Raw genomic sequence first — 23,231 nt, 5'->3', positions numbered from 1 at the left:
AACTTATTCACAAAATCCAAGGCATAGTTGTTTGAATAATCTTTAAATAAGTGACTTATCTTACTCTTTTTTTTCTAAAAGATTTCTTCTTCAATGCCAAGTCAAATGGTCAGAGTAAACAGTTTAGATAAAATGTGTTAAATGAATTCCTGTCCAGAATAAACTCATTTCAAATCTATTATTCCTAATGTGCTTTAAAAAAAAAAAAAAGTCACCTGGTACAACTGCTTCTTACAATTCCACTACTGGAGACACACAGGTATTTTAATATTATTGGAATCCACTGCTCTGTACTTTATCAGAAGTGGGAGAAAAATGGAAAAACAGAATGAAAAATACCAAGTGAACATTTTCAAGTTGAACTCACAAAACTCAAGAAAGCAATGTTCTAATATAATAATAGCTACCTATAATAAAAGCTCAGCATCTACTTTCTCTAGCACTTTACGTGACAATGTTTATATTGTTCTTCACAACAAATGTGGGATATGTCCATCCCCATTTCAAAGATGAAATTTGGAAATTTGCCTAAGGTCATCTTTAATGATAGGCAATTCTGGGTTTGAATTTTTACTCTAATTCTAAATTCCTTATATTAACTACTACTTTGTTAAGGGGTAAGTGAAACTAATATAAAATATAATTCATCTGTATTTATTTCTGAGGTATATAAAATATATGTCCATCACTTAGTGCCTTCTCAGATTCCAATCCTATACGGAACTCTATTCTTGTTTCACCTGGAGACTCTTGCCTTAGCTCTAGGGCAGGTTTACGAGGTCGCTTTCTGACCTAGTCTGATTCCTCTTCCTCTTGAATTCTCTAAATTACCTTTCTCCTCACACCGTTACTTCCAAAATTCCATCTCTAAAAATATGATTCAGTGGTAACAATGATGGCTATAATTTGTACAGTTCTGAAGAGGAGGCTTTCATATGAATAAATGTATTAAAAATGAATTATATATTTTAATACAGATATATGCAAACATTTCTTGGCCTGGAGAAACTGTGTGCACCAATTCAGGTGCTGAGGAGACATTGTTGCATGATTAAGAACATGACTAACTCCTGAGTCTGACTGTTTGGATTTGAGTCCAGGCTCCACTGACTTCTGGATCTTCTACTTCAGTTTCCTCTACTATAATATGGGATAATGCATGTGAAATGCCTGATCTATTGGTTGCCATGAATAAGGGCTCAATGACTATGACATTAGAGAACATTCCAGTCATTTGGATGTTCCTTTGGTCCCTGAGGGGCATGAGAGGTCAGTCCCATTCATGAGATGATTGAAGGGAGTTTCAGTCACACCAACAGCAACCAAGTCCTCCATGGACTTTGGTCTTATGACATGTTGAGATATTGCACAAAGGGTAAGTGTTGGACCTTTTAGATTAGACTATTTGGTTTAAAATCCAGTTTCCTGCCTCCCGACTATATTACTTTGACAAATTACTTCATAACTTAGAGTATTTTTGTTGTCACTAAAATGAGGATAATAATATCTACACCTGATAGTGTTGTCAGTGTGAAGACTGAGATAGTCAATTTAAGGAGTTTAACACTATGCACAGAGGATGATAAGCACTCAGTGAACGTTAACCATTACTACAGTCATTACTTGGTTAGTCCAGCATTTTCCTCGGAGCATTCTGTGAGGCATCAATTCCACAGCATGTTAATACAGTATTAGTGAACAACCTGGGGGGGAGGGGCAAATATATTTGTATAACTCTAGTTTCAACAAACGTAACCAGATCCCCTTCTAACAAGAGGCATATTTGAGTGTACCTATTTTCCAGAAAACTTTCTCCACAGAGTAACACAGATACTAGTGTTCTCGGGAAGCCTCTGAGGGAAATAATCTGGTTTTGTATTCTCTCTCAGAAAATCAAATACCCATTTTACATCACCCGTTATGTAGCCTTTGTTAACTCTCAGCACTCTTACTACTAGTTTTGTTCTGAGAGTCTACTTTTTCTAACATTTTTTTAGCCATCTTGCCTCCCCCTCTACATTTGATACCTGCAAACTTATTGTACTGCATATCATATAGCAGAATGAACAATTTGGCAAAACTCATCTGACAAGAAGAGCTGCTTAGCATAATTCTTGATAATAGCTTTGCCATAGCAAATGGCCTCTGCTACAAGGTCAACAACCCACTGTATTTTCCATACCACTGTGCACCCACCAAATGGGATGACAGAACTGACAGCTGGTCAAACTGATAACTAGACATCTGGAAATGGAAACACCCACAAAGTCACCAAGCTGTCAAACTAAAAAAGGAAAGGGAATACAGTTCAACATGTGGAAATGTGTGGAGACCCCTGCCTTCTCCCTCTCACCCCTCTCCCACTCCCTCCAGTCAATTACCATCTTCCGTCAGCACTATTTCCTGAATATCTCTTAAACATACACACTTATTTTCATCCCTACTGCAGTACTGCAGTTCAGACCACCAAAATTTCTCATGGGCCACAGCCTCTCAGCTGGACTTCTTACAGCCAATATTGTCAGCCTCTGGAACTGAAGACAAGGTCTGTGTCTGCCTTTTCTCATGACTACCTTTGTGCTATTGAGTACTCAGTAAGTGCCTAGTACTATTGACTGAATGGGATACAGTGTAGCCAAATATGTAACTATGATTATAAGACACCCTTTATAGGATTAAAACCTTCACAAGATTCCCCCCTATGTTCAAAAGAAAAGACCCTTAACCCTCAGAAAGATATTTTAAGAAACCTGAATCAAAGTTAAACGTTTTTTTTGGTTTTTTTTTTGGACTGTCTCTAATCTTATTTTCTGCCTTTCTTCCCCATCTCCCTCTCCACACATACTCATGGTCTGTATTTTAACTTCACTACATTTCCTCAATGTCCTCTCTCTAAATTTTACCTCCATGTCACCTGAAACATATCAGCTATCCACTCCATCCCCCAGTCCACTCTCATTAATGCTAACTTCTATTCATTGTTCAGGGTGCAGGTTAGAAGTCCTTCCATAACATTTGTTCAGGACCAGGTTGAGCACCCTTCTTTATGCACACCAGCCACACTACTATAATTTCCATTTACTTATCTCCATCCTTCACTGTCATCTAAGATTCCTGAAGAGGGACTGTGCTCCATACATTTGTGAATACCTAGGGTCTGACCCAAGGGTCAGCTTAGTAACTGGAAAATGATTCTTTCCTAAATGTTGGTGGTACCTTAGAGCCAAATATATTGTACAGTTGTCAACACGAGGAGGAAGCAAGTATGTTTCATTTCTTTAGGATAAAATTAGGAAAAGACAAACAAAAAGAAGAATGTGATAAAGAGGTAGGGTAGGGGGAGACAAGAAAGGGCACACTAGAAAAGAAGAAAAAGGGAGGAATCCAATCTGGAATGTGTTTTACTCTAACCAATTTTTAAATAACGATAAAGTTTGAGCAAACTGAAGTGTAATGGAGTGAAGGAGGGCTTTCAACAAAAGCACATTATCAAAAAGGAGAAGAGCTGAATGTCCATTTCTTCTTGACTTCCTATGAGAGCACAGAGGAGGGGGCATTCCCTTCTCATTCAGTGTGTAACCACCAGACCCCAGTTTAAACATGTCTACCACAGTCAAGGACCAAACGCACTATCGGAATTGTCCCATTTATCTGTAAAAATGACAAAATGTGAGTTTTTTAACAGCAAAATCTGAGGAAAGAAGAAACAGGAATCTGAAGGATAAATACACACAGAGGACGAAACCTTGAAATTGCTCCTCAAGCAGCCGCAGCTTGCAAGGAGCAAAAGGCAAACAGGATAATTGAGCAATGGTAACCTTGGCAGTGAAGGATGTTGAGAAGTTGTCAAAGTAGAAGACTGACAATTAAACCTTCAGACTTTCTCCCACCCCTTTCAGTGTTTCAGTCATATTCTCTGAGATTCGGTCTTTTGAATGACTGTGAAACCCTTTGCCTCCCCACCCATGTGAAAGTGCATTTAGTTGTAAATAAACAAGGACTGAAAAACTATTATGCTACTAGATAAATCATTTCCCCATAAAAACAGAAATGAAGTTTAGCTGATCTAAAGAGGAGAAGATGGGAGGGAAAGGGAGGTGTTGGGGGGAAGCCTTATATACAAATATGGAGATAAAAGCTGGAACCTAGAATCCAACCACCCTTGAGCAAAGCCCTTGAGCATAAGACACTTCTGTGGAAATAAAGGCCACATCAGACAATATATATAAAGGTCTCTTTAGGAGTCTTCTCTACATTGATCTAATATTTACAACAACCCAGTGTTGGCATGGACTAACAGCCCCATCTAGTATGGGAATTTACCCTTGAGGAGGAATGCTACAATTTGTTAACACAATTTTCTCCTCACAGGGACCAGAATGTTTTAAAAAAATTAAATCAGATTTTATTACTGCACCCCACGCCTTGCTTTGAATCACAGAATTTACTTACCTATTGAAACAAGAGTAAAATCTTAATTTCTTACTTGAAAGAAAGCTCAACATCATCTCCCTCCTTGGCCTCTCTGACCTCACTTCACATTCCTCTTCCCTTCCTTCCCTACACTGCAGCCACACTGGCCTTCCCTCTGTTCCTTTGTTGGGGGAGGTCATTGAGAGGACGTGACTGATCAATGACCCATGAGCTGAATCCAGACAATCGGAGACCCCTCACCCCTCCCCTGTCCTTGGAATATACATTCTGTCCATCATTTATATAGTGGGAGCTGTTTCAAGGACATATTCTTGAGAGTGTAAGGTATTGTTGAGGTCATCTGGAATGGTATACATGACTGAACCCCATTAAGGACTCTCTATATACTTTTAAGAGTCTGGCAGGTGGGTGCAGAGATCTACTCTGCTTGTGGCCACCCAAGACAAGCCTCATATGTAAGTTCTCTTGTTTATTAAATCTGCCACCTGCCAATCTGGAACAGCCTTTTTTTCCTGACCGGTGATTAGAAAAACCCTACTACATAGGACATCTAGAGCCACAATTTTCACAACATTGTTGGTTTTATCCAAAAATCATGTCAAACCTGACTAGCATTTTATGACAAATACTATGACTCTATCTAGTATATCCAAATTATTTACTGAAATAGCAAATTATATTTAGGGTAGACAGTAATATCAACACTGAGATTAAAGATTAAAGTATTTTGCATATATAAGAATGTATAGTAACAAATTTAAGAGACAATCATGTATCTCTATCAATAATCCTACACTATGAGTTATATCATCCAGAAACTGCGGTGGTTGATTCTAGACATTTTCATTATTCCCACTTTGTTTTCATGTTCTGTCTTATATCCAGCATCATCACAATACAGTACTTATGCCACACTTACCAAGTATGTTTAAATTAAAATCTCCCTGCTGACCAACTAGAATCTGGACTTCCAATCTTGTAAATTATGATCACAAGTTTAGAGAACTGCATTTTCATATGCCAGTCATATGGTTAGCTTCTATGTCCTTAGGTAACTTCAAAGCAAAGATTTTGGAATCTTAATCAGTCTCTCAACTCTTTCTGAATTAAAAGAATTGCTTTAAATTTTTCATTTTATTGGATACATCAGTGTTTCACGATGAATCTACATTTGGAATTTTATCCAGTTAAGTCAACCCTGGAGATTTAGCCAAAAAAAGCTCCAGTGGTTTCTTACTAAGGCTTGCCTGATAGTAAATACAAGCTTCATTTAAGAACCACAACTGCCTTCTTCCTCCACCCAATTTTATATTTACATTCCTTTTGCCATAATACTGCAACTTTGGTGGGTATAAAAACCCAGGAGGTACTTCTGCTTTATGCCTAGCAATGTAGAGCCAAAGTGTTTATTTTTTTAAAAAATGCCTTTGCCATCTATAGACCATAATGATAGAAAAACAGAAATGTATTATCATTTAAATGATTAGGCTCCAAGCTCTAATAACCCAAACAGACAAAAATGCTATAAGACAAAATAAATCAACCCCTGAGACACCTGCACTGCTTTGCATCTGTTACTACAACAGAATCACTTACTCTCCTTTTCTATCTATAAAACAGGGATGTCACTTTTTTTCCCCAAGCAGCAACATCACTATAATAAACAAGAAATCATGTGAGTTTGAACTTAATAAAAGGTATATGATAAATCAGAGGTGTTACTCTTTCTTCTAGGGTCCTTCTCTTAGAGCATGGGCTTAGAAGTCAGAAATGCCTGCCCGCATGCCATACTGGCTCTAACACACAACTAAACTTAATAAATCCATTTATCTATTAACAACTCTGAGTCTCAATGCCCACATATGGAATGCATGGGTACGATTACATATTGGTGGGACTGTTGTAAGAAATAAAAACAATGTACATAAAGCATCTTCCACAAACCAGAATAGACAGGGAAACTGTAGCTATTATATCATTAATATTTGGAACATAGCTTCCTGACTAGGAATGAGTGGGAAATAAAAAAGTCCTTGAGCAACAAAAAAAAGAGCTCACATGTTTTAAACATAGGTGAGAAGTGAACCTACTTTTAGGAATTTATCCTAAGTCTACAGAATTAAAAGGTGAGAATATTAAGCAACAGACTAAATATGGAGGCAGGGCTAATGAACAGAGATTTCGGATGGTTCTGCAAAATGAACAGTGATACAGGGATAATAGACAATAGATATCGAATCTATAAATATACAGCATTCTCGGATCATTAGGGGTAAAGACAAATACTCTTCAAATGCCCGTAGGGATAAGTAGAGCACAGCATGCTAAGTGAAGTTACTAATACTACTATATATATTTTTACAGTTTTAAATGCACTGGCTTAGAATATATTGGCTTCTTTAATGTATCATTAAATCCTCATGATAACTTTTTCAACTAAGCTCTGCATGCATTAATATCCCCAGATTACACATTAGAATCTGAAAGAATAATGTGAAGACAAGATCTAAGTGGCAATGGAGTCTTGAATCCAGATCTGCCCACTGGTTCAGTCCTCAGTGAGACAGTGGTTGAACAATGTCCCACACTCTCTGTAATGGGTCCCAAAAGCACATGGTGCATTTTAGGCAGGTGTGCACTGAAAAAGGCTAAAATGAAGTGTTAGCTCTTGGTTATCTGGAAATTTTTTTTTAATCACCTAAGTGCCATGATACCAGATAAAGGAAATACTATTGTATCTCATTACTGTGAGCTATAAATAAAACGACCAGTCTTTACATGGTACACCTTTTATCATTTATACACACTGCATAGTCTGATGAAAGCTGAGTTAACACTTCCAGAACTAAGTGTCCAACGTCTACCAGACACCAGCCTATTGAGATTAGACCTAATGGAATTGCTACATCAGGACTGGGACCCTTAGTTACAGTTGTCAGATAAAATATAGAATGCCAATTTAAATTAGAATTTATCTTTTTTTACAGGTTGAAATACTAATGATATACAAAAATACTGCACATATTTAATGTATACAATTTGATGCATTTGGACAAGCAAATACCCAAGATACCATCACCATAATCAAGGTATACACATATCTGTCACCCCCAAAAGTTTCTTTGTGTCCCTTTGCTGGTGTGTGTCTGTGTTAAGAATAGTTAACATGAGATCTACCCTCTTGACAAATTTCGAAGTGCACAACACCACACTGTTAACTATGTGCACTGTGTTGTACAGCGGATCTCGAGAATTTATTTGTCTTCTCTAACTGTAACTTTATAATCACTGAACAACTCCCCCATTTCCTCCTCCCCCTGACTATTTTAGATACCTCATAAAAATATAATGCAATATTTGTCTTTGTGTGACTTATTTGACTTAGCAGAATGTCTTTCAGGCCCATCCATGTTGTTGCAAATGGTAGGATTTCCTTCCTTCCTATGGTTGAATAATATTCCATTGTATGTGTATACCCCATTTGCTTTATCCATTCACCTGTCAGTGGATATCTGGGTAGTTTTCATATTGTGGCTATTGTGAATAATTCTGTAATGAACATGGGAGTACAGATACCTCCTTTGATCCTGATCTCAATTCTTTTGGATATATTTCCAGAAGTGCTGAATCTCTTGGTAGTTCTATTTTTTACTTTTTGAGGGACCTCCATACTGTTTTCTTTTGTGGTTGCACTATTTTACATTCCCACCAACCATATACAAGTGTTCCAATTTCTCCACATCCTCCCCGAGACATATTATTATTATTAGTTGTTGTTGTTGTTTATAATAGCCATTCTAACATATGGGAGGTGGTATCTCATTGTGGTTTTGATTTGCATTTCCCAGATGATGACTGATGTTGAGTATCATTTCATATATCTATTGGCCCTTTGTAGGTCTTCTTTGGAAAAATATCTGAGATCCTCTACTCATTTTTTAATCTTTTTTTTTCTGCTAATGGCTGCAGAAGTTCTGTATATTTTGGAAATTAACCCCAATCAGTTTTATCTGAAATTCACATTTAACTAGGTGTCCTATAATGTTAGTTGTCAAATTTGCTGACTCTACCCTAGTTTTCAACTATATTATTTTAAGCAAGAAACTAACATTGACTTCTAAGTGGAAACATGCTTGTCTAAAGAAAAAACAAGCTTAGAATTTTAGAGAGGATGGTAGACACTAAAATAATGGAACTTTGTTTTTTGACTATTTTCTGCATGCAGACTTAAGAAGAGATTACTAAAAACTATTTCTTCAATTTGGCTGCAGTTCTGCTATCCAATTTTGAAAATTCTGAATTGTTTATATGGTTAAAAATGTAGCATATTTAGTATAGTATGGCAATTAAGAGCATGTTTGAAGTCAGACATGGATGTCAAGACTTGGCCACCTACCAACTGTTAGAGACATGCTATTTAATTTCACAAAGCCTCCATTTCCTCTTCTAAAATATGCAGATAATAATAATAACTCCCTCAAAGAGCTGTTGGGAAGGTAAATGAGTTCATTATGTAAAGCATTAAGCACAGATCCTGATACATAGTAAGCAATCTGTAAATGCTTGCTGTAATATAGCAGTCTTCTTGATTGACTCATTAAATAAGAAAAAGCCAGTTGACTGATCTCCATATCTGGCTGATGAGCACCACAAGGCATGAAGAGGCCAGTACTAAAGATGTGTCCTTCATTTTTACATGTCCTGTTGAGGCATTTATTCCTTTTTCAGTGGCTTTAGACAGTTAGAGGGTTGTGTGTCCATCAAACTTAAATTTCATAGGTCTTTGCATTTCACCATATTAACCTTAAGCTACATCCTTTCTCTGAATTTCTGTTTTGTATTCAGTGGCCCTATCCTTACCCATTGTTTATTGATTTTTTTTAATTATGGACTATTGCTTCTGGGATCCAAATCTGTTCTTCCTAAATTAAAAATAAACAAAAGGCAGTATGGTTATATACTATATACTCACTTATATATAAGTGAGATTTCATACTGAACCACCTGTAACAAGCAATATACGATGTCAAACAATAAGTCATAAGCAAATGTGAGTGTAATTGAGCTGAAACTTAAAATGTAATAAAGCCATTTAATTGTAAATAAACCTAGCTTATACCATTTAATTTAAAATGTATGTGTACCACCAAATGATGGTGCATTGATGATGTTTATAAAGAAGAAGGCTGGATAATTGAAATCTAGAAAACACAAAGCTTCATTTCATATTCAATCTCTTCTCCTATAAAAACTTCAGGCGAAAATGTCAACAACAAGGACAATTTGGATTTGCCTCTTCCCGCCATCTTAGTGCAATGACTATGTTACATGATGGCTAGGAACAGGTTGTGGGAGACAGGCAGTATTTAGACAACTCACAAAGCATCCCCTCCTGAATGATATAGAGATGGCTACATTTCATAATTGTTGGGTAGAGTATCACTAAATAGAATAACAAAGAAACCTTCCAATCATACGTGGCTAAATCACAGGCCTACCATTTAACTTTGTGGGTATGTATGGTAAAAACAGAGCCAGCTCTGCACATACATCTAAGGTCCACATACAGGTTTCATAATAAAATATTTCCTTTCCTTATTTAATAAAACTTGTATAAGTAAGAAAGCAAATAATTTACAGTCATGAAATCAGTTCTAACTTTTTGTCTACTCTATTAGCCCTGGGACTACTTAAGAACTTTTTTCCTTTTACTCTAGTGGACTTGTTCTCTTGGGAAATTAGGTCACAGAAGAAATCTACTCCGCTTCAGCTCCTTCTCCCTTATGCTAGCAAAAGAGTGAAAGAACGAGAATAATGAAAAAAATTAATCTTTAAAGGATTTTTTTTAAGATTTTATTTATTTATTTGTCAGAGAGACAGAAAGAGAGAGAGAGAACACAAGCACAAGCAGGGGGAGCAGCAGAGGCAGAGGGAGAAGCAGACTCCCCCTGAGCAAGGAGCCCAATGCTGGTCTCCATCACAGGATGCTGGGATCATGACCTGAGCAGAATGCAGACACTTAACCGACTGAGCGACTAAGGCATCCCAAGGGTTTCTTGTTAGGATGAAGTTTGTGGTCCAAGAAGGACACATATTCTCACATTCAGAAGAATAACACACCTTTACCAAAAAGCCATTACAACACAGACCTTCCCCTCAACATAAAACCTTCTGTGAAGTAAGTGAACTGAAAGGCTAAAGTTGTATCCGTGAAGGCCTCCCCTCATATAACCATCCCCTCAAGAACACCAATATTAACGCATTTCAACCTTATCATCAAAAATTATAAAAGCAAACAAAACATGAAAGAGATAGTAACAGCTATGTGTTGAAAGGCATGCCCCTCTACGTCCTCAAAAGAAATCAACAGCAGGAGGTCCAAGAAAAGTCTGTTTAATCAAGAGTTCACCAGAATCCACACTTTGTTCTAAGAATAATTCTTTAGCCAAGATTTTTGGACAAGGATTTATATAAACTCCAAGCACATCAACTTCACAATGTATGATAAAAAAGATGGTGACACTGGGATGCATGCATTTTTCTAACTGCATTTTATATACACCCCTTGTTTGTGTTCAATATTTGTATATAACTTCATATATCTTAATGAGCTCCTTCTGAGGGAAGAGTGGAACATTATCAGATTTTAATATAGCAAAGTACTATGCCCAGCTTTCAGTTAATAGTTTAAATAGCTGTGAACTCAACTGATTAAGAATCAAAGCAGCAACCACTGTGTTCTATAAACTTCTGTCTACACAATAAGCTCTATAATGTATTGCTTTCTGGTTTGTTCCCTTTGCAACAAGCTTTCAGCCCCTTCTTAAGTCATATGTTTTTACCCTTCCCAATATCTGGGACTTCCTTTTCTGAATAACATCAATCATTTAACATGCCCTAACTCTACTTTATCCGACAACAACTGTTTCTATCTATCCCTAACATTTTCCTTTTGGATGAATTTGGTTTTCTCAGTCGCAGAGCAGTATGTTTCCAGCAGGATGCAATCACACTGCAAAGCAGAAGTAGGGGGTTATATGTTCATCTTGAGAAATTCTCCCAACAGTGAGACTTATTAGATTGTCAAATTATGTCCCAAGGTGGTGGTAGAAGCCTATTACCCAAATCTATTTTGAAAAAATGCTCCAAAAACACCAAGTAAAGTCCTACATTAGGGGAGTAAGACTGGTCTGAACTACAGCCATTGTCATTTCATACCTGCTGAAAACTACTGACCTAACTTTCTCCCAGTGTACATACCCTCACTTCATTTTTGGGAACCAGAATTCAAGACACATCAGATAGAATATTACACAAACCAAATGTGCCAGAAACCACTATGATTTTACAACAATTTAACCAGTAATCCCTAAAGTAACACTCTTCTTGCCATGTACAGTGGACATTAAAGTGCTTTGTAAAGTATTCTGCAAATTAGACCCATAATCAAATCATGTTAAAATAGGTACTTTTGTCAAAGGATGAACATTGTGGTGTGTATATTCAGTGGACTATTATCCATCCTTAAAAAGGAATGGAATTCTGATACATACTACAACATGGATGAACCTTAAAAACATGCTAAGTAGAATAAGCCAGATGCTGAGGTACAAATATTATTCCACTAATGTGAGATATCTAGAATAGGCCAAATCAAAAAGACAGAGAGTAGAAGAGAGGTTTCCAGGATCAGAGGTGGAGGGAGAAATAGAGAGTTATTGTTTAATGGATATAGAGTTTCTGTTTGGGATGATGAAAAAGTCCTAGAAATGGATAATGGTCATAGTTGTACACCGTTGTGAATGTACTTAATTCTACTTAATTGTACAGTTAAAATGATTAAAATAAAAATCAAGTTATGTTTGTCTAATCACAGTAAAAATAAAGAGAAATGATAATATAGCAAGAGTCATAATGGGAATAATTCTCCTCATCAGCTCTAGTATATATCTACATTTATTTTCTTCATGGCACTTAACAGTATTTGAAATCATAATGCTTATCTATTTCCTTTTTATTTTTCCTCTCTCCCCCTACTAGAACACAAATTCTAGAGCAGGAATCTAGGCTTTCTATTTCACTATTTTATCCCCAGCACTTATGATGCTTCTGGTCACAGAGTTGGTACAGAATAAGTATTTATGGCATAAATAAATTAATAAATGGAAGAAATACTATACATATCCTTTTAATTTTGAGTTTGGTTAGCCGACATGATCATGCACTTTTTCTCATGTCTGATAACATTAAATACCTCCATCTCTTGTAGTCACTAGGATACTTTCAATTGTTATTTTATCCTGTATGTAAGTCCTGTCTCTAACACTAGATTCCAAGTTTTGAGAAACCATATGCTAGCTCTGCTTCCCCATAAAATATCTCACCTTTGCATAGTGCTATATGGTGTACTAAGAACTTTCACATCCATGATCACATTTGATACACATGACCATGAGCATGGCAGAAATAATTACCTGGCAGAGATGAGGAAACAAACTCAGAGAAGTTAAATGACTTGTTCAAGGTCAAAGTTAGTAGGTAGCCGAGCCAAAACTCAAAACCAGGTCTTCCAGGTCCAAAATTGTTTCCATTAAAAGAATGACAATGAAAACAATGATATTAATGTCATATTTTCCATGCTTTAAAATAGAACACTTTAAACTAAGTCCCACTATATTTCTTTTTTAGGCTTCTAAAAAAGGTACCCTGACCATAAATTTTTTTTTAATCCTCAAAAAGATGCAAATTATCCATGTCTGGAAATATTTAGTGAACTATTTGCCAAAATAATACTGGGTGGAAGGAGAGAGGGCCTGTGGGGGTGGAGGGGAGGAAGGGTGAGAGAAAAGGAAGGAAGGGAGGGAGGGAGGGAGGGAAGAAGGAAGGGAGGAAGGGAGGGAGGGTGAGAGAAAAGGAAGGAAGGAAGGGAGGGAGGGAGGGAGGGAGGGAGGAAGGAAGGAAGGAAGGAAGGAAGGAAGGAAGGAAGGAAGGAAGGAAGGAAGGAAGGAAAAAGAAAGCTGTATATAGATCTATGATGGGGCCAGTAGGAGCAGTAAAGAAGTGAAATGACGGATAAATCTCACCATCTAATTCACCTCCAGAAACCATCTCCTGTCCATTGGTGATACATGGAAATGTAAGCTTTGTTCTGTCATACCCTCCCATTTCTTATGAAGATCCAGAAATCCAGAACCATATATGAAATCCCTCAATTTTTAAATGATCTCAATTAATTCCACTTTAAGAACACTCTACATGCCAAATACAGCCCTTGAGCAGCCCGCATGTAGCTTCTGATCTAAGCCATCATTTTTCTGGGTAGGTTATAGAACAGAAAGCACTTTCTAGTCATATGCTATATAAATTTTGTTTGACTTGGATCAGAAAAAACAAAACAGGAAGGGAGCATATAAAGACAAAAATAACCTTAAACCAATTAGTTACTTTCCCTGTACTTCTTATTTATCCCCAATTTAAAATTGTGCCTAGACTTACAGATTTCAAATGAATACTTTTTTATCAAACAACTGAGCTTATAGGAATATTTTAAAGTCCTTGGATTTGAAGATGTTTCATTTGGAACACATCTTAAAACTCAGTTTTCTTTCCATGCAAGAATCCAGAGGCTAAGAACAGAGTATTCATTCAAGCAAGGACAAGATCTGACTCTATACTTTAGCAGTGGCACATAAAGATTGTAATTGGGAATGAAAGAAAGAAAAGGACCTACTGAAAAGCAGATGTCTTGAGCTAGAAGTAGCAATCACAGCATCTGCACTTTGGCAACGGGTAGAAAACACTGGAGGAAAACAATAAAGCACAAGGTATAAAAATACCAAAGAAGTCAGCTGGTTCTTTTCAGCTGGTAGGAACAAAAACTACTGAGTACAAAAGGATATTTAGAAGATTTTGGTAAAAATGTGAAGCTTTAAATAGCTTATAGTTCACACAAGCTGGAAAATAGAGGCCAAGGAAGTAAATGGAAAATAAAGTGTCTGTACTTAGTTTCCTTTCTAGGCTAAGGCTCAAAGGACAATTCAGAACTACCTCAAATTCAGACTCTTTCACCGAAATCAGTAACATTACGTCCTTGGTGATACCATCTTTCAGATGCCAAAGCCACTTCAATGTATTACATATAACTTTCCAGAAAAAACCTTAAAAGGCTATCTAATGTGGTTACCCTTGCCAACATTCTATTCTACATGAAAACATAGAAAGAATGCAGTATTTGCAGTAAGAGTACTTGGATTCAAGCGCTGGTCCCCAGCTACTGTTAGGTAGATGATTTCTGGAGTCATTTAATCTCTTTGAGCCTCAGTTGACCTTTTTTGTCAAATGAAGGTAATTATATTTGCCTTAACTACCTCGTTCAGTTGCTGTGAAGATCAAAAAAAAGAACCTATGTGGAAGTGCCTTATAACCTAAAACATGTTATCCATAGAGTAAAAGGTTCATCATCCACTGAAAACTACAACCTCACCCACCATTCAACAAATATTTTAAAACATCTACTGGCGATACAGCTGTGAAAATGATAGGCAAGATCTTTGCACACACGGAGCCTACATTCTGACTAAAGTTGTAAATTCTTAATTTAAGGTTTGACAATAACATAGTAAACACAATAATTCATCCTTCAGCTAATAAAGGATTATAAATAAGTTTACGATAAAGCATTGCTTGTTTTCCATTTATTTTCATAAAGAAAAGAATATAATAGTGTATCTTAATTAAATTCAAACAGACACAGCCTAAAATCACATAGTCAAAGTACTGTTTACTATGCATGCGTCATCAGTACATAGTAATTATTAAGCAGTCAGCACAGACACACTTGCTATCAGGCAAACTTAAGGGAAATGCAGCTGCTTACTCAAAATTTGGCTTGGGGAAATACCCTGTATTCATCTAAAATAGCTATTATTAAATGTTTATTTTATGCAAGGCCCTATAGGGGGCATTGTAAGTGATACCAAGATCAGCAAGCCCCAGTGCCTTCCATCCTTCAAAGACTCATAATAGAGGAGAAATAATTTGTAAGGTCGTGTAAGTAGAGAATGATGCATGGAGTTTTAAATGAAGGATTATAATGGTTTAGAGAGGTACACCCAACTTAGGGGTCAAAGATACCTTCAGAAAATGTTGACAAATAGGACAAAGTGCCAGACCAGTAGCCAAAATTCTGAGTTGGATCCTGATTGTCTTCATCCAAGTCTGGTATATGAACTGAAGCCAATTATTTCAACCGAGTTTTCCTATCTAAAAAAATAAAATAAAATGATAAAACATTACTAACTTTCTGGCCTTCTCAAATCCTTTTGAAAAAAACTCAGGATAGAATAGATTTATCTGAATATCAGTTACTCCACGATTTTGGTAATTACATTAGACGATGCCCTCCCTCCTTCTGACACTAGAACATCCTCAATATGTGTTAAACCTGGCTCTGAAGTAGGAAATAATTGGACTAAACCTTGAAGGATGGGTAAGAGTTTAATAAGCAGAGATAAGAACGGCATGTCAAGTCAAGGGAACAGTCTGGAGAAAGACATGGAACTGGAAACATGTAAGGAGTAGGTAAGGCAAGCAGTCTCATTTGGCTTCACCCCAGAGTCTATGGAATGGAGCAGTAATAAGAGCTAAATCTCAAACAATCTATTTCAAAAATAAGAAAACCAAGAAAGGTGGAGTGACTCTCTCAATCGTGACATACCCAGAAGGGATAGCTTTAGGACCCATATCCAGGTCCTCAGACTGCAAGGTCCTTGTCCCTAAAGCAATGGTAGTGGACATATTACGCACCGGACGAAGAGTTTAGAAAGAGTTCCTGGCTTTCACCTTAGTGCCAGTTTGCACAAAGGAGGAACAATGACATGATGCCAGAGTGAAGGGCAGTACCGCTCCTTTCCTCCTCTTCTTTAAGTCTGTACCAAGAACTGTATAACAATAATCACATTCACATAACCCCTGATACCATCTGCTGACACCACACTGTACAAACATCAAATGAAGATAAAACAATTAAGTGTTCACCTACTGGGGAACATGTCCCAATTTGTGGATTATGTGGGGAGCATGTATCCTCCACCCACTTCACCCTCACTGTTCACCTTATTCTGGATTAACTATTTCCATTTTAAGTTATGAAGAATAAAAACTGATCACTATATTAAAATGTATTTAAGGAGATTATATGCTGACAACTACACAATGGTCTCTAATAATAAAGAGCAACAATTTTCAATCTCTGCTATTTGGGTTTATAGACATCACTCTTGTCCTCCATCCATGCCAGTGACTTGGCCAGTGAGTTGACCACTGACGTTATGCCATGCCTAAACAGGATTAATTCCCACCTTCTGCCAAAGGATAACATATTGATATAAAGGATACTTCTCTTCTTTCAGAATGTTTATTCCTCTGGAAGGAAGACAATATGTCTATAAATACTGTTTTCACTCTTTCTCAAGAACCAATCAGGAAGGAACCTAGTAAGTACAACCAATGGAATGCACCTAAATCTAGAAATAACCCTTATAGTTATGACAAATAATTGGTTAACATTTGAGAGAGGATATGGATAAGGCCTTCCTTTGATATACGAGAAAGCATTTTTCCAAAGCCAGAACCTGTCTCCCCTCTCCTTTAGGCTCAGACCTTCCTCCAGTAATTAGGATCAGCCCTGGCATCTGGAATAAGAAATTTAAGAAGATATGACCCAACACCATGGGATTCATATCACATTGGTCATTCTGGCTATCTCATAGTGCTGCAGCTCTAGAAACTGAACTTCTACCATTTTCCCAGGCCTGACTTCTTCTCTCAGTTACCCATATAAGATCTCACTTTACTCTTGCTAACTACCTGGAGTGCTATCCCTGAAATTCAGCCCTAGTCTTTGCTCCCTCCTGATAGTCTTCCCTGACACTGATTTGTCTGCTTATACCCTCCAGCCCTCCCTAAGATTTCTTGGGCTTCATTGCCCTTGCCTTATCACTTAGATACCATGCTTTGCTTACCAGAATGGACCATCCCTTGAGACCCAAGCTAGACCAGATTCCATTATCAGGTTCTCATAGTGGCAAGATCTAGTTCTGGACTCCAACTGTCCTCATCTGTGTCAACTTGCTGATATTTATCACTCAGGGTTTATAATCTAATTGAGAGAGATGTACATAAGAAGAAAAGGTTGGTTCTTAACTTTGTTAGCTCTCATAAGACATTAAAAATATCAAAGAATAAAATAGTATGACTCATGAACTGGTAAGCTTTGGGGCATTATTCAGCTATAATGATGACTACCTTATTTGACATCGACATTATAATGGCTATACTGAATAGTGGGTTTGTAACTGAGGAGCCACTTCCTGGAATCGAACCAGAGTTCGATTGACCAACTGGGTCAGTGGACAGAATTAGCAAGAGCTTTCATTTCTTCAACTATGAAATGAGAGGAAATAATGATGTCTTTCTTAAAAACTTGTGAGGATTGGATGTGTTAACACATATAGGGTGTTTACAGTAGGGCCTCACTCACAATACAGGCTCAACAAGTAAATATTTGTTAGATATGGCAGCCCCCCCCAGATAACAATTAGAAGAGGTACAGAGAAGACCAAATGAAAAGATCAGTGCCATGTTGAAATCAGCTATTAACTCTTCCAAGAAGGCATCTCTGACCCTCTCCAGGACAAGCTGGATTTGCCTCCTATATCAGTCACTGTTCAGCAGGGAGGTTTGGAGTACTAGGTCTAGCTTGGCAGCTTCCTACCTGTGTGAAAGCCCTTTATCTGTTAAATGTGGAACATAATTCTTGTCACTTAATAGGGTTAGTCTTATTATTAAATTAGTTAAGACACATAAAGCACTTAGACTGGCACCTGACATACAGAAAACACTGAAGTGTTAGCTGCTCTTCATTATTAGTGTAGCCCACACAATAGGCAGGGAGAAGAAATGATGGAACCAGAATGTCCCTAAGCCATTAAAGCCAGGAGGTATCCATGTTTCTGACAAACGGGCAGTATGCCATGAGCTCTGGCTCTAATCAGGACTCTTCCCACCAAAAGTAAACTGCAATATTAATTGCAGCCTAAAGAACACACCCCATGGAAAAGATCACCCAAATCAGAAGGAAGCAATCACTGCCACATCCTCCTACAAACAAAGCAGGCAAAGTTAGCATAACAAGTATATATAACAACTCGCATTTTTCAAGGCTTTTAAAGGATGCAATCTTTTTAGAAATTCAGTGAGAGACTGTACTTTAAAAGATCAAGTGGATAAAAGGACTCTTAGAATAAAAATGAGGGGCCCTAAGCAAGAATGCAGCAATCCAATGCACAGTGGCATGAGGCAAGAATAGCCTGAACACAAAGGAGGATCAAAAGAACTGAAAGGAAAAGAATTTTGCAGTGGGCCAAGGTGTATTACCAGATTCTTAGTGACTATGTCCTAGAAATGAACACCAAGTTCCAGTCTGTACCACGTGGAGTTGCACATAAACATGTCTTAGCCATATGGTAAATTTCAGAGTATATTTCTTATTCTAAAATGTAGATTCAGTTATGGATGTAAACATGTCTTAGTCATGTGGTAAATTTTAGAATATATTTCTTATTCCAAAATGTAGATTCAGGAGGTTACACTTCCCTGGGGTCATGGGATGCTGTACAGCACAGGTGTTTACAGCAGGTCGGCCTTGACCGCTAACTGCCTCTGTGACCTTGGCAAAGTTACTTCATCTCATGCTCTCCTGGCCTCATTGGCAACCTAGTAGGAGCAGCATCAACGGCTCACACAAATGAAACATTTAGGATGGTACGTGGCACATAAAAAACACACGCATTCTGTTGTGCCATAAGGTACCAAGTTAAAGGATGTCACCATTTGTTGTTTCTGAACACTTAGACCAACTGGACCCCATGGAATATTCCAGTCACTACTCTGGAGACCAGAGGGGGCAAAAGCAGATAAGTAACACTTCTCTTAGAATGTTGTGTTCCACCCTGTTCCCCGGGATGCAGTAGGCACAATTAGGCTTACCAATGTTCATTTTCTCTAGATTTATTTTATATTACAACCTGAGATCCTGGAAACATGCTGCTTGATAAGCCAGATGATGCCTTTGATCTTTCTGTGCCTTACGTTTAACCTAGCCCCAGACACAAACCAGGGTCTCAGAAAATAATGATCAACAAATGAATATCAAACAAGAAAAAATTATTACAAACCCAGGACTACTTGCTAAAATCAGCAGACTTTTAAATTCACTAACAAAATTATTGTCATTTTAATGGTCTTTTAATAATTTACAGCTAAAAGCATTAGCAATGCTTCTTAAAGTGGATTGTGTAAACCCATAGGTTGGAAATCTTGAAATGTTTAAAAATGAGAATTACCACCATTTCCTTCTGTCACTTAAAGACTTTTTAAATTTTTTTTGTCTGCCTCCAATGTTCTCAGAAGCTCTGTGCTCTCTATGCATTGGAGTGCCTAAACATAGAAAAATTATCTGCTTCCCCATCAACGAATGATTTTTTTCCATTACCAAAGGAGAGGTTCTAAAGGCCCACAATGATGAGGATAAATCACTCCATTTCTTTGACTTTATTAAAGTAGATATTTTATGTCCCACTGCCACAAAATCCAAGATGAACACCAGAAATAGCCTGTGAGTTGAAGACTCTCATTTTAAAATGGCACCACAATTTATCCTATTTCTTACTGTACCATGAGCATTACATTATTCATTAGAAGTATTTGTTTTTTAAGCAGCCATTACTCAGGTTTTGCTGAGCAGAGACTTCCCCGTGTAAGGTGGTGATTTTGAGGGATATCTTCCAGAGATAAGGTCACTTTGTGGAATTCCCACCTATGTGACCCTAATGTGTTTGCATAAATATAAATTCGCTCTATGACATTCCTGTCATGTTTGCTCAGTGAGCAAGTAATTTGCCATTCTCATTACTCCAGGTACAAGGTACCTTGTAGAAAATCAATCTTCTTTCTGCTTCATACATCACAGCTTCCTCCCAGACATCCAGTGCAGTCTGACTCTGAAATGAAGCTGTGAGACAGACATGAGTCTGTTTCAGCAACCGCATTGTCCAAAAGGGGCTAATGAATGTTACACCTCACTGGGAAACCCCATCTTGGGGCAGGGGAAGTGTTTATATACAAAACAAAGATGCTGTTCCGTGCACAGCATTTCCTATACCAGAGGGAGGAAGGTCTTAATAGTGGAACAAACAGGTAGCTCCGGGGGGTTTAGTGCACAGCTTTTCAAAAATATTAATCTACCATCTCTTCAGGTCACAAATCATTTTCTCCACCTCTTGACAGGCTGAAATTTGACTTTGAAAGACAATACATTGCAAGATCCTGACTGGCTGTAATATGTCAGGCTTCTCCCCAGGGACAGAACCAGCTCATACCAGCAGATGAAACCATTTTCAGTGTTTTCACTGGTGCTGATTGCTGTTTTTTTTCACCAGCATATCCAATTCAACATCATAGTATAAGTGCCAGTGAGGGGAAAAATACAGGGGAAATATTTTTATTCTACACCTATCTTCAAACCCATGGAAGGGGAATATGCTGGAATTTTCATGATATATTGTGGCTCACATTTAGTGCAGAAAACCACTAATTAAAATGTCAATGAATACTTATTGAGTACCTATTATGTTCTACCATGGAAACTGTAGATAAAATAATCAACAACAACAAAAAAACCCCAAGGTCCTTCTCCTCATGGAATTTATGTTCCAGGAGAGAGAAAATGAATGAATACCTAAATAAACCAACATGACAGTTTCAAGTATTGATCAATGGAAAAAAGAAGACAGAGTCATGTGATAATTAGTGATGGAGGGGTGGAGGTTATAAAGCAATATTAGGTAAGATAGTGACAAAGATATTAGTGATGATATTAGCCAAAGGAACCAGCCATGAGAAAAAAAGAGGAGGAAGTATATTCTGGGAAAAATAAAGAAACACAAATAGTGAAGTAGAGCAAAGGCAGTGTGGCTGGAGGAGGTTAGCATGAGTCAAAAAAAATGGTACCAGCAACCATCAGATCATGGAGGCCTTGCTGGCTATGATAAAGAATTTGGGTTTATTCAAAGTGAAGTAAGAAGTCATTGTCAAGTGGAAGTAGGTGCTTTTAAACAACAGGGCAAGTGACATGATCTGATTGACATTTTTTAGGGATCACTTCAAAAAGCATTTTTGCATGTTTGGCTATTGTGGACATTACTGCTATAAACTCTATGGAAAGAGTCAAGATGTCCATCAACAGATGAATGGATAAAGAAGATGTGGTATATGTATATGTGTGTGTGTGTGTGTGTGTACACAATGGAATATTATGCAGCCATCAAAAGGAATGAAATCTTGCCATTTGCAGCAACGTGGATGGAACTGGAGAGTATTATGTTGAGCGAAATAAGTCAATCAGAGAAAGACATGTATCATATGATCTCACTGATATGAGGAATTCTTAATCTCAGGAAACAAACAGGGTTGCTGGAGTGGTGGGGGGTTGGGAGGCATGGGGTGGCTGGGTGATAGACATTGGGGAGGGTATGTGCTATGGTGAGTGCTGTGAATTGTGTAAGACTGATGAATCACAGACCTGTACCTCTGAAACAAATAATACATTATATGTTAAAAAAAAGAAGAAGATAGTAGGAAGGGAAAAATGAAGGGGGGGAAATTGGAGGGGGAGATGAACCATGAGAGACTATGGACTCTGAGAAACAAGCTGAGGGTTCTAGAGGGGAGGGGGTGGGGGGATGGGTTAGCCTGGTGATGGGTATTAAAGAGGGCACATACTGAATGGAGCACTGGGTGTTATACGCAAACAATGAATCATGGAACACTACATCAAAAACTAATGATGTAATGTATGGTGATTAACATAATAAAATAAAAAAATAAAAAAATAAAAAATAAAAAGCATTTTGCATGGATAAAGAGCTGTCAGAGGTAGGGGTACCTGGGTTGCTCAGTCAGTTAAACATCCGACTCTTGATTTTGACTCAGGTCATGATCTCAGGGTCGTGAGACTGAGTCCCATGTTGGGCTCCACTTAAGATTCTCTGTCTCCCTCTCTCCCTCCCCTCCCTCCCTCTATCTCTCTCTCTTTCTCTCTCTCCCTCTCTTAAAAAAAAAGAAAAAAATAAGAGTTGTAGGCAGTAGATGTAGTAGAAGCAGAAGAAAGAGTTAGGAACCTAGGGCATGGTCTAGGCAAGTTATCATGATGGCTTGACCTAAGAAAGTATCAGTGAAGATAAACAAAAGTACATATAGCTGTTTTGGATATATAAATCTTGGGAATTATTCAAAGGTTTGATGAGAGGATGTTAAAAAGGATATCAGTGTCATTAGTAAGATGGAGAGGGGGTAGAAATGAATAATTCTCTTTTGGACATATTGAGATGACAGATATCCAAGATGTTATTGATGAAATTGAGAGCACAAAACTGGAGCTTAGGGAAAGGTAAATTCTGGGGCATACAGATCCTATTTAACACCAAGTAACCAGATAAGCTCACCCAGCATAGCATTAGAGATAAAATATAGAACACTAGTTAAATTTGAGTTTCAGATACAATGAATAATTTTTTAGTATAATAATTTATTAGTATAAGCATCTCTCAAACATTGCATGGAACACAGTTATACTAAAATATATCCCTATAGTTTATGGGATGGATGGATGGATGGATGGATGGATGGATGGATAGATAGATAGATAGATAGATAGATAGATAGATAGATAGATAGAT

The 23,231-nt window shown here is 37.5% G+C and overlaps 1 protein-coding gene across 1 annotated transcript in view; it reads right to left on the bottom strand.

Moving 5' to 3' along the window:
* The window catches only part of TAFA2 (TAFA chemokine like family member 2), a 451,862-nt gene that overhangs the window by 147,181 nt on the left and 281,450 nt on the right, over positions 1 to 23,231 (bottom strand). The gene's annotated exons all lie outside the window — the stretch shown is intronic.

Source organism: Mirounga leonina, unplaced genomic scaffold, assembly GCF_011800145.1.
Source record: "Mirounga leonina isolate KUSES-001 unplaced genomic scaffold, KU_Mleo_1.0 Mir_126, whole genome shotgun sequence".
NCBI lineage: Eukaryota > Metazoa > Chordata > Mammalia > Carnivora > Phocidae > Mirounga > Mirounga leonina.
The sequence above is the reverse complement of the archived record's forward strand: the minus strand, read 5'-3'. Positions and strand labels throughout refer to the sequence as shown.